Here is a 6,000-nt window from a genome sequence, read left to right as displayed (position 1 = left end):
AACTTCCAGGGGCCGCACAGCCCCCAATCCCTGCAGCCTCCGCCGGCTCTGTGATGGAGCTGGCAGTCATGTGGGTGGCAAATCCAGCCGCCCAGGGCTTCCTGCTTGATCATCTGCAGACCTCATTTTGGCGAGTCTCACTGATCGTGAGACTCACCTCATTGTCTACCGGCCACCACACATGGTGATATTCAGTATTGCATGCCATTTTCCAGATTGGATTCCTTGCCCAGCCTGATCTGCCCAATCTTCCTCGCTACCACGGAAACTGGGTCCAAAGAGGAAGCACCCTCCTAGAATCGCTTACATCTACTAATCCCTCCCCCCTTCCTGCCTCTGATCATTAGGGGTGAGTCCGAACCGGTCCGGCGGCCATTCTAAAGAATGGCCGAACTGCCGGACAGGTTCGGCCCTTGCTGGTCCGGGTCCGGGTGGGGGGTATTGCTTTAAGGGAGGGAGGGCTTGCTTACCCCTCCCGCCTCTTTGCCCCCTCCAGCGCCCGTATTTAACAGACTAACGGGGCGCTGGAAACCAGCCGCCCCCGCCCCCCCCCGCAGCGAGCAGATTTACCCACCAAAACTACCAATACCCCTGCCGCCGCCGTCGCCCGCCAGCCCTCCCTCCCTCCCTCCGTCCCAGCTGCCCACCCGCCCGCCCGAGGACTCACCCGATGCTTTAGAAAAAATGAGAGGAGCTACCGGACAGAGCTCCTCTCGCTACGAAGGCCTGCTGCATACTGAAGGCGCTTTGCGCGCGCGCGCATGCACACACCGCAAAGGACGCTGATCGCCGGAGGCCCGGTCTACCCGCCGGGAAAAGGCCGGGTAGACCGGGCCTCCGATCGCCGGAGGCCCGGTCTACCTGCCGGGCCGGGTAGACCGGGTCTCCGGCAATCGAAGGCCCGGCCTACCCGGCCTTTTCCCGGCGGGTAGACCGGGCCTCCGGCGATTGGCGTCCTTTGTGGTGTGCGCAAAGCGCGCGCGCAAAGCGCCTTCAGTATGCAGCAGGCCTTCGTAGCGAGAGGAGCTCCGTCCGGTAGCTCCTCTCGTTTTTTCTAAAGCATCGGGTGAGTCCTCGGGCGGGCGGGCGGGCAGCTGGGACGGAGGGAGGGAGGGAGGGCTGGCGGGCGACGGTGGCGGCAGGGGTATTGGTAGTTTTGGTGGGTAAATCTGCTCGTGGCGGGGGGGCGGGGGCGGCTGGTTTCCAGCGCCCCGTTAGTCTGTTAAATACGGGCGCTGGAGGGGGCAAAGAGGCGGGAGGGGTAAGCAAGCCCTCCCCGCCCTTAAAGAAAGGCCCCCCTTCGGTGCCGGTCCGGACTGCTCCGGACCGTGCACATCCCTACTGATCATGCTGTCCTTGAGGAGTGAGATTCTGTAGTTCTTCCAGGAGCCCTGAGCTCTCATCGTCCAGATCAGGTGACATGAGCCTTCACTCCTCCTTCGGCCCCAAATCTATCTCTGTTCCCCCTTTTTTAAATCCAACCTCCTCCTTCTCTAAAAGCCTCTTTCTCTTGCCCACCTGGGAACTTACACAATTAGGACTCTAAGCAAAAATGCCTCATTGCAGTTAAATGCATGTTTGATAGTAATATTGCTTTAACCACATTTCTCTTTCTTTGTACCCCTCCCTACAATTAAAAAAATCTTCTTTTTATTTTGAAACTTGAACCTTGTCTCAGTCCAGTCATTTCTTGAGTCCAAACATTTGTACAAATTAAAACTGAATGTGGAACTGACCCCCTTTTAGAGCTAATTCCCCCACAAAGCCCGAACATTGGGGTGCTGACCAAACACCCCAGGGCAGTTCCATTAACAGGACCCAACAAATTTTATACACTGTTGCACAGAACTTGGCAACATTATGTGTAATAACAGGGTTGGAATCAGAAAGCAGAAGAGAGACGTAGAATTGACTTGAGCAACCTGGAGACTTGTTTAATAGCGAAAGGATGTGGGTGATATGAGTCTCCCTGTAAAATGGGCAGTGATGGACATGCTCTGTTGTTTCAAATTGCCCAGAATCACAAGGGCACAGACATTCTGAGTAGGGGGTCTTCCTGGATCTGCCTTCTAGCACAGCTGAAGGGAGGGCACCATAGCAGACCAGAGTGAAGGCCTTTCTATGTTTTGGGCTTCCAGCTGTGTGAGGTACACAGCAGGAGATGCAATGTATCTTAGTCTCTCATTGATATGGAAGTCTGGGACCCTGCCTAAAGCGGTTTGGCACTTTATGCCCATTATGCAATGTTTGATAAGTGTGTGCGCCTGTTCGCCAGTAGTTGAATATGGTCATCCTAACTCTGGCCTCCACTTTCACCAGACCTGCCCAGATGTAGGCTAGTGTTAAGAGACTGTGGGGAGCCATACCTTGAACACCACTCTGAGACACTGCTAATGATGGGGGTCTGTTCCCAAAACTGGAGAGGTTAATAACTTTATAATTTTGTGGACCAATTTTTACTGAGGATAGTGTTTATATCTTCCTCCCTTTATCAAATTTCTGCTGCCACCACCAAGCTCTTCTGGCTTAGGTTTATATCCTGACAACCCCTTAGTAGTATGACTGAGGGCTGTGTGGGGGAAAGTATAACTCACAAGACACTGAGTGAACTTTAAAATAAAACAAAGCACGTTTATTGTTGTACAAGTAGCTTAAAGTTTTCTCTCTGCCAAGGCAGGGCGTTACATGCGTAATGGTTTCTATAACAATGTTCCAAACTTAGTTCTTTAACAGAGGCTAGATTTATAAGTTACTGAGTGCCTGTGTTGGATACAACAAGTGTTCCCTCACTCCTAGCCCTTTTATTGGAAAAAACCACCCTGGTTGAAGATCTGTGTATATACCATACATATCCAGCATTCATACATAAGAGTCATGATTGCTAATCAAAGGTGTGCACTGCTGTGTACAATTTACTACCTACCTCCCAATATCCAACCCAGTGACCCTGACTAGAGATCCTATCCCTATCCCTATCCACCCCTGTCACTGACTCATCCAAGCCCTATAGACTTTGTAAGCTATCAGTTAGACAGTTTAGCTGCCACACTCTGCTCCATTCTAAAGCCCCTCCCTCAGGAATCCCACCTGGAGGGCAGTTCCTTGGGCTTCAAAAAATGATTGACAGCTCTGGTGCTCCTACCTACTATCACAGAGACAAACCATGGTATTTGGAGAACTGTTCTTAGAAATTTGGACTGGAAAAGCTCCAATGGGGCAAATCTGGAGAAGGGGCCCAGTTGGCAGCCATAGAGGACTTGCACCAGTGGCTTAGCTTCAAACAGTTTAAGGGCTGCCGGTGAAGTGGCCTCCTCTTGACTGGAATAATTTTAGACTGGCAGCAGTGCTTCTCTGTGCAGTTTGGGCAACGGGAAAGCCGTGAGTTTTTCTGGTGCCAGAGGCATGGAAGACCACCCCAAGATATTTAAAACATGAGTCCTGTTCAGTTTTGTGGTTGTTTATATTTATTTATTTAAAATATTTACACCGCCCCTCCAGCGCACTACTGCTCGGGGCGGCTCACAACAAGATAGACACAGATACAAAAAACCTAATAAAATTACTTTTATTACTTTATTACTAAATTACTAAAAAAAATTACTTTTATTACTTTATTACTAAAAAAAGTCAGATTAAAAATCACAATCATTATTAGGTTCAAATTAAAAGTGAAAATTATAAAAAGCTAAGGAAATGGGCCAGAAATGTGTCTTTGGTTCAGTGTTCCCTGTAACAGGGAATCCCAGACGTTGTTGACTACAATTCACAGCCGCAATGGCCTTTGGCTGGGGGTTATGGGAGTTGTAGTCAACAACATCCGGGGATCTCTGTTAGAGGTAACACTGCTTTGTTCTCTTAGTGAATGCCATGCTTTGGGGTTTGATTTCCAACTGGTTTTCCTAAGAGTATTGGGCAATGGCCCTCAGAGCTCTTCTGAGACCTATGGGAGTCCTAGAAAGAATTGCTGCACCATCTGCATAGAGCAGAGCAGAGATCAGTGTTCCCTCTAAGGCATGCACATGTGCTTGTACTTACAAGTTTTTTGATGTCCGCTCAGTTAATTTTAGATCCCGCACAGGTTGAATCAGGAAGATCCTATTCTGAATGCATGTGTGCACACACTGCCTTGATACTCCCATCCAGAACAAAACTCATTCCACACACAGATGAAAAAAAAAATAGAGAGAACACTGGTAGAGATGTGCCTCTTTGCGAGCTTGGGAGGGTGAAAATCTGATTTGAGGTGTCACACCATGACACCTGTAGAAGTTAAACAAGAGCAGAGCAAGAATTCAGTCTTGTTTGACGCCCTTATGAGTTGGAATGGCACTTGATAGATGCCCTTGGGGGTTGGATCTTACTATGAGGGGGGGAAATCATCATGTGGGATATGGATGAGGTATAGAGGCACCAGTCAATTGAGGAGGCTTCCAGTATTCCCCATAGTTTGACTTGTGATATAGAATCAAATGCAGCCTTGAGGTCTATAAAAGCTGCATATAGGGAGGTTGTAGTATGGATGGAATATTTCTCAGTTAGATGTTGTAGAATTTGGCACTAGTCAATGGTGGATCATTGCTCCCTACAGATGGCTTGCTCCTCTGCGAGGAGGTTTTTTTGGTCCAGCCAGTCTCTAAGCTTCTAGCATAGATGTATGGAGTAGAGCTTACTGCCTGTGCTGAGCAGGCTGATGGGTCTGTAATTTGTTGGGTTGTCCTTTCTGTCTTGTTTGAACATGGAACCAATGACCGCTAGCCCCCAGGCCTTAGGAAAACAACCATGTATGAATAATGAGGCCAGGCTAGGAGCCACATTCTTACACTCTCTACTCAGGGGCTGCCAATTCTCTCTCTGAGCTTGTAGACTCCACAGAGGAAGCCAGCAGCTCCTGCAACTCAGACAAGCAGACTGGGGAAATTAGTGCAGTGATGTGAAATGGGGATCATTGGCGAACAACATTCCATGGCCCATGGAATTCAAGGAAATGTTCCTTGGGAGTGTGTATGGCAACTGTTGCTGCTAGGGCAGTGAATGCAGTTTGTGAGTCCCTTCCTCCAGGGTAGCGTTATCTGTATGTGAGGGTGTAGGTGGTTGCATCTTCGGTGTAACCCTTGAGTTGGTAAATCAATACGCTGATGACACCCAAATCTATTTCTCCATATCAATCTCATCAGGAAATGGTATAACTTCCCTAAATGCCTATCTGGAGGCAGTAATCGACTGCATGAAAGATAACATACTGAAGCTGAATCCAAGTAAGACAGAAGTACTGACTGTTGGGGGTCAAAACCTGAGAGATGGTTTAGATCTGCCTGTTCTGGAAGGGGATACACTGCCCCTGAAAGATCAGGTACGTAGCCTGGATCCAAAACTCTCTCTGGTCTCTCAGGTTGAGGCAGTGGCCAGGAATGCTTTTTATCAGCTTCGGCCAATACATCAGCTATGTACCCATTTCTGGAGGTAAATGACCTTAAAAGAGTGGTGCATGTGCTGGTAGCCTCCAGGCTTGACTACTCTAATGCACTCTATGTTGTGTTGCCTTTGTTCATAGTCTGGAAACTACAATTGATACAGAATGCAGCAGTCAGACTGCTCTCCATGACAACTCAAAGGGACCATAACACAGTGATTTTAAAAGAACTGCACTGGCTACCAATATGTTTCCAAGAGAAATACAAAGTGCTGGTTATTATCTATAAAGCCCTTGGCAGTTTTAGTCCAGGGTACTTAAGAGAGCACCCTCTTTGTCATGAACCCTGCCACTTGTTAAGATTATCTGGGGAGGCCTATTTATGGTTGCCACCAGCTCGTTTGGTGGCGACTCAGGACCAGACCTTTTCTAAGGCTGCCCCAGGGCTTTGGAATACACTTGGAGGTACAGTGTGTAATTTCTGGTTATTGCAAAGCATTTTGGCAATAGTTATTGATAAGTAGAATTTTCAGCTTGACTAAACTTTAGCACAGGCCTGATCTAGTAGGTACAAGTTAGTAGGCCATGTT

This window comes from Hemicordylus capensis, chromosome 2, assembly GCF_027244095.1.
Source record: "Hemicordylus capensis ecotype Gifberg chromosome 2, rHemCap1.1.pri, whole genome shotgun sequence".
NCBI classification, from domain to species: domain Eukaryota; kingdom Metazoa; phylum Chordata; class Lepidosauria; order Squamata; family Cordylidae; genus Hemicordylus; species Hemicordylus capensis.
The sequence above is the reverse complement of the archived record's forward strand: the minus strand, read 5'-3'. Positions refer to the sequence as shown.